Below are 11,273 nucleotides of genomic sequence, written 5' to 3'. Positions count from 1 at the left end.
ATAGAACCAGGAAAGATTTACTAAGGTACTTAGATGGAAGCTGTAGGCGCTTCACAAAAACATTTCAGTTTCATCTCTGGTGAGGCAGAAACCACGTAGAACCTCAAGTTGGTTGACAGAGATCTTAGCAATACGGGAAATTATTAGTTTCCAGTTGCCGTCTCATAAGTTAATCCTTGATTTATGGCTTTTTAATATTAACACCTTCCTTAAATTGTTACTGTGTATACTATAAAACTTGTCTATTTTCTTGTAATAGATATTTCTACCAAGAACATATGAACATATTGTTTGCCCTAACATGGCGTAAGTGTTCAATGGTATACTGTTTTGGTTCAACAGACACCTCTGCCAAGAAACCAAAAACGAGGTTTAGAAATGAAGCCAGAATACTCTCAGTGGGGCCCAGCATCCATTCATTCAATTATTTATTGAGGAACTACTCTATGCCAGGCACTATGCCAGGTACTGAAAATATAATATTGAGTGAAGCAATCACAGTGCTTGCTTTTTGAGGAGTTTATATTCTAATAAGTCTATGTCCTCTAAATATGAATTTCTTCTCAAAGTAATCTGCCTGTAATATAATCCAACACTCATATCTTTAAACTTTCTTCTGAGACTGATAGAATACTTCCCCTCTGAACTCCATTTGAGTTAGAGATAACATTTTTTGTTTCTTGGTGATCATTTGCAACTACTTCTATTTATCTTTAAGATCTAGTGTACCAGGCTGCTTTCTTGTTCTTGGGACCCCATACCCTTGATAAGGCTTTCAAAGATAGAATTCAAGATGACTACATATTAACTTTCTTCTATGTGGCCTTCTTCATCCAGAAAAAAATCCATGCATCTTTTGTCCCTATATTCTAGGAGCCCAGGGTAATCTTAGTGCAGACAATACTTTCCTGCTTCTATGGTGACTGTAGCTTTCTCAAGTCTTCTGTGTCTAAAAAAGCAAGTATATTTCAAGTTTCTGAGTTAATCCTGGAAACCCCATCACTCAGCTTGAGGTGAAGGAAGTAGAAAGATCAAAAATCACTCTTTCAAAATGCCAGGAACGTGACCTTCTATCCCCTCAAGCAACAACAGTGAAGCAATGACGCTCCCTAAATATCTTTGGAGAAGATTTTTCCTGTTCCAGCACTCTGTCTCCTCTAGACACCTTGTTCTAGCCAAGGGATACAAGAGTCACAGAGCTGGTTCTTAATCATTTGCATTATAAATTATTCCCATGGTTAAGTCTGTATATACTATTTTTATTATCTAATATCTATTGCACTGATGGCTTATTCAAAACCAAAGAGACAGAAGTTTCATTTCAACATCATCTAAAATAGACACGGGATTCAGGATACTCGTCTTAAAGTATTTTTCTTAGATACAGTGGTTGTCAACAACAAAAGCAGAAAAGGAGCCAGAAGGAGGCCCAGTGGTGATGCAACTGGACCCAAATGGGAAAGGCCTTGAATGTGAGTCCTGGGACCTCCCCCAGCCTTCTGGGCCTGTGTATGCTTGCCCAGGATCTGGCCAACTAAGGCTAGGAGTGAATTGTGGTGTTGGAGGTGCCTCTCTGTCTATGTGTCTGTCTTCTATCTCTCTCATGGAATAAATAAATGAGATTTAAAAAAAAAAAAAAGGCACCAACAGTAGAGAGGAAACTACTTGAGTGATTCAGAATCTATAAAAAAAGTGGAAGGACTTGGAAGGCAAGATAACCGAGGAACACGACTATGTAGTGATTCAATAATTGCCTTGAAAATTGTCACCCCACACTCATCAGTAAGGCTGTAGAGGAGCAAAAGGTACACAAGATGTGCGATGTGTGACTAAAAACAGGAGTAATCTCTAACACGAAAAGCAATTTTGGGCCTCGCTCTTTCACAAGTCGGTTTTATTCCTATTTGCGTAGCTATAAAAATCAGAGGGAAACATTCAGTCTTTGGTTCCAGCGATGACTTTATACTAGAGTCCATCAGGGATCTTCCTGGATGAGAGATCTTGAAGTTACTCCTCCGTGGGCTTTATAAGGGAGAGTGGGTGGAGGCTGAGGTTAAAGCAATAAAGTCTCTTTTAGTTTGTGATGTTACTTAGCTCAGATGTAAGTTGAGATGAAGATGAAAAAAGATATTTTATCAAGTGGCGTGGTGGCTAAGGCGCTAGACACTCCCACATGCCTGACCACGGTTAGAGTCCCAAACTTGGTGGCTTTCTTTCTCTCTCTCTCTGTCTGGTCAAGTTAAAATAAGTGAATGAATAAATAAAGTTAAGTAAATAATTCTTTTATAAAAAGATATTTTATCTCATTGGCTCTAAAAGGAGTAATCTGTAGTCATATTTAGAAAGCAATGTGGACACTTTTTAGATGTTTAGGGGGCTTTCTCCTGTTTAGAGAGAATAAGTGTCCAAGATTATCTAAAAACAGAATGAAAAGTAAAACATGACCTAAGCCATCTTTAACACCTTGACAGGATTAAATAACTGATGGATTTATAAACTAAATGCTATTGTATTCCAAAATTTTCTATTTCATTTGTGTCAGGCTGTGGCCATGATCCCCCTGAGTTTAATATAAGAGATTCCTGGGACCAGCAGATGTTGTAATGGTTATTTCGTTGAACTCCCATGTAGTCAACCAGACCTAGCAGCTTAAAAACTCACACTGAGTATGTATGAGCCCGTGGCCCAAATCCCAAGAGGAAAATGGAGAAGGGATTTTGGCATGACCATCCTCCTTGAGAAATGATTTCTCACTTTCTGTCTTTCTGTCCCTGTCTCTCCAGCGAGAGCATGTGTTCCATAGGGGGAAAAAAAAAATCCCTCTCTAAAAACATAAACATATGGAAGATTCCTAAAGGCACCACCATATTATGTGACCACTGGTGGTAAAGACACATGCACTGTGTCACAGATAACCCCAGGATCCAAAAGCAAAGTGAATCTCATGTTATGGATACATTGCACGAGACCCATAGACTATGGAGGTTGGGACAGCTGTGTCTGGAATGAGAGACCAAAGGGAAATGCAGAGCACTCCACCTAAAGCTCTCACTGGTGCAACAGCTTCGCACCATGGCTCATAGGTTTCTTGTGAGGATCAGATGCCATGATATACACCAAGCAACTAATCAGTGTGTGTTCCTCATAGTGTAAGTGCTCAGTAATTGTTAGCTGTGATGATAATGAGGATGAGGATGAAAATAATTGCCCAAGACTTTAAATTGACTACCCTAACTTCCGAGCATATTCCTACAAATGAAAGGAAATTTTTGTACTCCACTTTCAGTTCCTGTCCTCAAAACTTTATCCTTACCTAACCAAATCCATGCATGCCCCTTGAAAGAGAAGGAATGAAGTAAGCTCCTTCTGGATACAGAGAGCCACTATGTTTGATTTCTACACGGGTGCATTTTCACTTACGGTAACTGAGGCTAAAACACTAACAGAGATTCAGAAGAACAAAAGGTGGTGTTCTGTGAAATTCAACATGTCTTCAACTGGGTTGAGCTACATTCCCCTGGAAGAAAACTAACTCCATGACCACAAGAGACCAAAGCAGGCCAGTATTCCTTGTGTGATCCACTTGTAATGAGGTCCCCTGACTCATTTCTGGATTCTGACTCCATGCACACCCATGGGACTCATATAAAGTTTCTTGGCAAATTAACCCAGGAGACAAGAACTAGAAGCAAAACTTCTCCCCTGAGAGACCCTTCCTAATTAGAGAGTTTTAAGGAGCAACTCTTCGAAAGGCAGAGACAGAGTCAGAGGAGCTCAGTGCGAATATCACCTTGTATTGCAGCCAGAGTCCAGTGAAATGTAAGTGACTAATATCTCATAAGGCTGAGCTCTGAAAGATTCCAAGATGTTGTGATTTCTTTTAGCACAAAAAAAAAAAAAAAAGACAATCAGATTTCCTGGCATTGCAAGAATCTTTTGTAAATAAGGCACGATTGCTTGGTACATTCTAAAACCAGAAAACAGCACAGATTTTAGACTCAATAAGGAAGGGGGAACTCTTTGGATCTGAGGAGGCTTCTGTCCCAAAGAAAAGTCATCCTTTCCTTATGTATTCAAAGAGTTCCTCTAATCGTCAGTTTTTTAAGAACTCAACTCCTCCGTATCTAGATCTTTAGGTCTATTTTGTTTAAAAAGGGAAGGAAATGGAAACAAACTCTGCAATAAGACACCATCGTTGTTTTTTTTTTAACCACACAATTCCGGGGCACACAAAATAAATTTACAGAGGCTTAGCATACCTTGCATATTTAATTAAAAGAAAAAAACAGGTTCTCTTTCCAGGCATACATTTTTTCTTATCAAGACTGTAATATTGAGGGTTATCTGAGGTTTTTGTAATAATTTCTTCCCTTTACAAATGGTGTTTCCTTTATACCTTCAAATTGAGTTTTCCCCTCCACTTTATTTTTCTTTTTCCTCTGGTAGGAATATTGGCTTCATGACTAAGATTTTGATGCATGAGCACATTTCAGTATTTTTACTCTCCCCCAGGGTTTTTATCCTTCTGGAATGTATAAATCATTTTGAAAGCTCTTTTCTGTTGTACAGCGGGCTTTTGAGATTATCTACTGGTGTGTCCCCTACACAGAAATACCCAAAGGGTTCAGGAAAAGAAAGAGCCCGGATTTGGGTGTAGAAGGGCTGCTGCTACCGCGCAGCCGCACTTCTGACTGCGCGGTGACTCATCCATGGGCCAGCACGTGGCACCGTGATTAAGGTGACTGGATCCCACATGGGTGACTGCACGGCTTGAGTCCCAGACCCAGCAGCTGGAAAAACATGCCAGGCATATGTGTATACCCAAACTCCCAAAAGGAGAGAGAAATAAAGAAGGGATTGAAGTGAGATCATTCCCCATGGGGGTGGGGAGGTACTTTCTCACTCCCGTCAATCCTGTCTCTGGTGGGCACATCTGCCCCCATCGAAATTCTTTTAAAGGTAGCCAGTACTAAAAAACTGTGATGACCATCTGGTGCTACAATGCCTGAAATAGCCACTGATGGAACCAATCTGCCCATTCTACACACTTGGGGGTAACTTTCTGTTACTGTGGGGCAACTTCCTGTCCTTTAAGCCCTTCCTAAGGGATTAGTGTTCAGTGCTACCTGATTTTGCCTATATACATCTCTTTGTAAAGTCCAAGGAGCACTAACAATATGGTTTACTCCTGGATCCCTCTCCCCAGTCTCTCTCACTGGGGCCTGCCTCATCTCCACAGATAGTCCTGTATTTGCCATTTGAGCCGTAAGTCCTTCTACAGTAACAATTTTAGATAGTTTGTGCACTTCAAAAAGAGGCTAAAATGTGAGACAACCAGGCAATTAACGTTAACCTTTAAGGGACTCCAAAATATCCCTGGAGATGTACCGAGATGGACTATAAAACAGAACAGAATTCCTTTTGGGGAGAGCATCATGGTTGGGAAGGATACTTGGAGAAATCAGTGACGTATGGAGGACCCTGAGACGGTGATGGTCACTGAAGTGTGCCCAACAGAGGGTGAGTCCTAGGGCTCAGGGCTCTTTCATTGTTGATCTGTTTGTTTGACGGAATGTGACGCTGAGCTTTCCCCCACAGCCGAGCTCCTCAAGTAGGAGAAGTGAGAGCTTCCTCACTTACCACCTACCTGCCTCCAAATAAATACGAAGCAAGATGGAAAGAACGTTGGTTTGAAGGGGCAGTTCTGGCTCCCACATGTCTTGACCTGACTTCTCTTTTAGCATTTGTTCACCCAAGTTTTAGGAACATCATGCTTGAAGATGTTCTTTCATCTTCCATTCAGTCCGGTTCAAATGTGTACCACAGGCAACAAACATACTTCTTTTCCCCAGGGCTTGTGTATCTTACCCAGGCTTCCTGTATCTAATAATCCATTAGCTATCTGGACTATCATTTTATAACTAATTTGAAGTAAATTCATATTCACATGCAACCTATTTACAATACATCAGTGGATGATGAAAAGTAGCACTGTTTGGCCCCTAATTAAAAACACTAGGAATAGCTTCCCTTCTCTAGTCTCAATTCGGTTTTGTATTTTCTTCCTCTTTTCCTATCCCAAATATGTCAACAGTCTTCCTGCCTCTATAACTCCTTAAGCATCTTTTGTTACTCATCACAATAGTCTCGTCAGGAGAGAGAAAAGGCATGTGAGGTCTGTTCTTCTTGTCTGCCATATTAACAAAATCCTTTGATTACTCCATGTAATCAGGCTTTCCAGCCCGAAGCTCTACTAAAACTATGGCTGACAAGAGTGACCCACTTCTTGTCAAGTCTAATATCTGTTCTCAGCTGGCATGCTCCTTAACCTCTCCAAACTATTTACAAGCCATACTTTTGTGCTTAAAATTAGAATATTTAAAAATAAGGGTCATAATTCTTATTATAACAATGGCAGTGTGCAAAATCAAACTCCCCTATAATTTCACCCCACCACAACATAACAACTAGCCCATGATAATACCAGGTGCATATCTTTTCTGACTTTTCCCCTACATACACAAATATGTATGAGCATTGACACACACACACACATGAATATTCTTAACTATATGGAAGCACACCATATTATTATTACTTACTGGGTTCTTTTTTAACTTTTCTTTTTTTTTTTTTTTTTTTAGGTTTTTGCCATAGGGCACATGTGCTTGCCAAAGAGAGAAAGTGAGAAATCACTCATCAGAGGAATGATCATACTACAGTATCTTCTCCTCCATTCTCCACTTGGGATATTGGGCATGTATGCACACATGCCTGGCATGATTTTCAAGCCAGCTGCCAAGTCTGGGACTCGAACCACAGTTGACCATATGGAAGTCCAGCACCTTTACCACTCTGCCATATACTGACTCCAAGTGTTTTGTTATTATTAAATGTGTTCCACATGTCTGCCATGGTCAGCCTCTGTAGCAGCAAATTCAACAGAATGCTCACCACTGAAAGAAATGTTTAACATGTGTGCTGTCCAATATGGTAGCGACTTGTCACATGCTTCAGCATTTGAAATGTAGCTAGTGTAACTGACCTAATTTTTAATTTTCTTTCATTTGAATTTGTTTACATTTGCATAGCCACAGCTCTATTGCCCTATCTCTTTCTTTCTCAAAAGCTGCTTAGAGTTGCACTGTCACTCTCTGTAATCTTTGCCTACCTAATTAATTGCAACCCAGTTGTTTTTTAATATAAAATTACGTATTAGTGACACACTCATTTCTACCTGCAATGTTTGCTTCCTTATTTATCAGGATGAGGAATTTTCCAGAACACCCACAATGTTTCCTAAATTATGTTTCTTGGATTCCTAGGGACCTAGAATATTTCCTAGATTATTGCTGGCGATTTCCTAAATGCAACCAAATTCTCTGACCTAGTGATGCTACCTTTTGTTTTGTTTTGTTTTGTTTTGTTTCCTCCATTTATTTATTTATTTTTACATTTTTCTACAAACATTTACTTTACATATCAAAAAATTTTTGCTCATACTCCATAGTTCTGTACAGTTAATAACTTTCAAGATTTCAGAATACTGAATTTTAAAGATAATGTTCAAAATCTTTCTTATTATTTTGTATAATTTTGTTTGTGACTCTATAACAACAGAGACAATATGGTTTTAAATATTTTTGAGAAAGTTTTTACTTGTCAACTACTCAAATTGTTGAAAAGCAAATGCCCGGCACACAAGTCACATATAAACCTTCTCAATTCAACCCTGCCTACCAAATATTCTGTGATATACCATCTGCTAGCAAAGATCACTCCTTTTCTTCCTTCAACGTCTTTCTCAAGATAATCCTCTGGTGTGGTTGCTCTTTTGCAATTTCCACTGATTACAATGCTAGGCTGGAAAAGTCTAGGTTATTTTATGTTATAAATTCTTCCATATGTCTTCTCTAATCCTCTCTGCCAGGCAGAACTATTTATGGTGCCACACCATCTTTCTAAGAGCTTCTGTTGGCTTACTTGAGATCCACCTTAGTTTCATAGTTTTCTGATTAATCTTCAGGTATGACATTCCAGTCAAAGCCCTGTCCAATAATGAGTATTTCCAATTTCTGATTCAATGCAACAAGCATTATTGAACTTATGCAAATAACCCTTCTGCCACAAAATAAGAATACTCCCTAATATTTCCAATTCAGGAGGGGTCAGGAAGGAAGAAAAGTTTATGTTTCCACTTAAAGAAACAAACAAGGGGGAACAGCAGTTAGCGTAATGGTTAAGTCGCTGGACTCCCACATAGTCAACCGCAGTTCGTGTCCTAAACCCGGTGGCTTAAACTCATGCTGGGTGCGTGTGCACATGTGCCCAAGATCCCAAGAGTAGAATGGAGGAGAAGGGATTGCGGAGTAGCCATCCCCCCCTGGGGGGTGATTTCTCACTTCGCTTTCTATCTCTCTGTCTCTCTCTCTCTGTCTGGCGAGCGTACGCACCCTATAGCAAAAACATCTAAAAAAAAAAGAAAAAGAGAAGAAAAAGAAACAAACAAGAAAAATATTTTAACAAATTGCTAAGCCTATCAACAACTCAAAAGACAGTAAAATATTTAAATTGGGAAAACAAAGCATAGTAAAAAAATCAGTAATGTTTTACTCAAAAGTCATAAAGTTCTATTTCACGATTTCAGTCTTATTCAAACTCTCTTCTGTTGAATATGCAGTGTAACTGTGGTCCAAACTTTTCATTTAAATCCTGGAAGTTAACATTCAATGTTTTAGTGATATTTTTTTATCCCTAGCATTAAATTGGTCATTTTCATGATTGCCTTTTGTTCTCTTATTTCTGTATGTGTCTTTAGTTTTCCTGATAGGACACTCCTTCCAGAACTTCTTGAAGAGTGAGTGGGTCTGCTATTGGCAAATTCTTTCAGGTCTTGTTTTTCTGAGAACGTTTTTATCCTTTCTTTCCATATAAAAGATAATCTTGCTGGGTATAGTATTCTTGGTCTTGGTTGAAACTGTTTTTCACTTAACACTTTGAATATATTTTCCCATTCTTTTCCTTGCTCACGTTGTTTCTAATGAGAGGTCTGAGGTTAACCTGATTGGATAACCTTTATAAGTAACCTGATGTTTCTCTCTTGCCGATTTTAGTATCTTGTCTTTGTCTGTAGATTTGGCCAGTCTGGCTATGATATGCCTTGAAGAAGATCTTCTTGGGTTGATTCTATTAGGAGTCCTTTGTATTTCTTGTGTCTGGATATTTGAATATGTCTCTAGATTTGGAAAGTTTTCTTCCAAGATTTCATGGAATAGATTATCAATGCCCTTATTAGTTTCCTCACCTTCTGGGATGCCGATTATCTGGATGTTTGGGCACTTAATGCTGTCTAGTATTTCTTGTACAGTATTATCATTTTGGAGGGGGTGTTTCTCAGTTTTTTTTGGTTGTTTTTTCTAGACCAGAGGTTTTGCCTTCAACATCCGAGATTCAATTTTCTGCACGAACTAATCTGCTTTTAATATTTTCGAGGGCGGTTTTGATTTCCTGAATGGCAGCCTTCATCTCTAACAGTTCCATTTGATTCTTTTTTTATGGTGTGTATTTCTTCTTTCAGATCATGCAAGAACTTCAACACCTTCTGGAACTCATTGTCTCTTTTCTTCTGCATCTTCTGGATTTCATTATCTCTCAGCTCTTGCATCTCATTTAGTTCTGTCACTATAAATATTCTGAAGTCTCCATCAGACATTTCCATGAGTTCTACTGTACTGTCTGTGGATGATGAGGGATTGTTCTTTTCCCTTAGGGGAGAGATATTTTCTTGATTTCTCATGTTTCTTATGCCTCTGCAGTTGTTTCTGGTCATTCTGTGACAAAAACTATCCACTGTGCTTGGCAATGTGGTATCCACAGAAAGATTAGGAGTCCAGATTTATAAAAAGAAATTTCTTCATTAGAGCAGGAGGTTCAATAACTGGTGAGGATTTCAATGACTCAAAGTATTCAGATGCTTGGCTACTGTGCACCTACGCCTATCTAAACATTCAGTTTGTGGAGAGTAAAGCTTAGAGTAGAAAAGTAAAGTTTAAAAAAATGAGCAAAAAGGAAATAAAACTAGAAAATTACCACCAAAAAAAAGGGGGACAGGACCAGCAGTTAGTGTAATGGCTATGTCGCTGGACTCCCACGTAGTCGACCGCGGTTCACGTCCCAGACCCAGTAGCTTAAACTCACGCCGGGGGCGTGTGCATGCGTGCATGCCCAAGATCCCGAGAAGAGAATGGAGGAGAAGGGATTGCAGCGTGGCCATCCCCCCTGGGGGGTGATTTCTCACTTTCTGTCTCTCTGTCTCTCTCTGTCTGTCTGGTGAGCACACGCACCCTATAGCAAAACCTCTCCCAAAAAAAGGGGGGGAGGGGATTTCTTTTTTACACATAAAAAATGAAAACCACACAGCGCACTAGTGCCACACGAACATGCCAACACATACCTCAGCTTTAAAATGGCTTCTTGTTTGACTATTTTGAGAGTCTATGAGATGAAGTTTAGAGAATGGCTTCCCTGAACACTCCAGGACACAACTCAGCTTTAAAATGGCTTCTTGTGTGACTATTTCAGGAGTCTAGGAAATGGAGTTTAGAGCATAGCTTCCCTGAACATGCCAGAACACACCTCAGCTTTAAAATGGCTTCTTGTCTGAATATTTCAGGAGTCTCGCTACCTTGTTTTTGTAAGCAAAGTAGTTCAAACCACTATTTACTATATAGCAGAAATCCCAGGATCCCTCACCGAATTTCTAGGAAAAATTACTTGCACGGGGGAAGGCAAGGCCGGAGAAGACCCTGAGTTTTGTTCAGTCATTACCAACATAAACTTTTGCCCCTCACTCTGGGTTTTATCCCTACGTATGGTGCCCTTCTCTCCACTGTGCTGTTACCCAATTCACAAATCTCAGTGACTGAAGATTATACATACAGCAGCTTTACATGAAGCTTCATGGCTCTTGAGGGAGTCTATATTACAATATAGTTTAGCAAACAACCTTAAATCAGATATTATACCTCTTCACCCTTAAAATTTCCTCTGCCAAAGAGAAATCAATCATTTATTTTAAGGTCTAATTCTGTTGTGTTACTGATCCTTCTCTTTCTCTCTCTATTTTATTTTATTTTATTTTATTTTATTTTATTTTATTTTATTTTTATTGCTAGACGGTGCATGTGCTTACCAGAGAGAGACAGAGAAGAAGAGAAAGCACCATTCATAAAGAATGGCCACACCACAATCTCTCCTCTTTGCCTCCTTTCAGG

General features: G+C 39.4%; 1 protein-coding gene across 1 annotated transcript in view; it reads left to right on the top strand.

The window, feature by feature from the left end:
• Positions 1-3,339: 3,339 nt before the first annotated feature.
• The window catches only part of LOC102501556 (putative olfactory receptor 10J6), a 10,307-nt gene continuing 2,373 nt past the window's right edge, over positions 3,340-11,273 (top strand). The window contains exon 1 of the mRNA XM_006168871.2: positions 3,340-3,819. The gene's annotated coding sequence lies outside the window, so the exon portion shown is untranslated. The remainder of the gene's footprint in view (positions 3,820-11,273) is intronic.

Source organism: Tupaia chinensis, unplaced genomic scaffold, assembly GCF_000334495.1.
Source record: "Tupaia chinensis unplaced genomic scaffold, TupChi_1.0 Scaffold146187_1, whole genome shotgun sequence".
In the NCBI taxonomy this organism is placed as follows: domain Eukaryota; kingdom Metazoa; phylum Chordata; class Mammalia; order Scandentia; family Tupaiidae; genus Tupaia; species Tupaia belangeri.
Note: the sequence above shows the minus strand (reverse complement) of the source record. Positions and strands in the feature narration are given on the sequence as shown.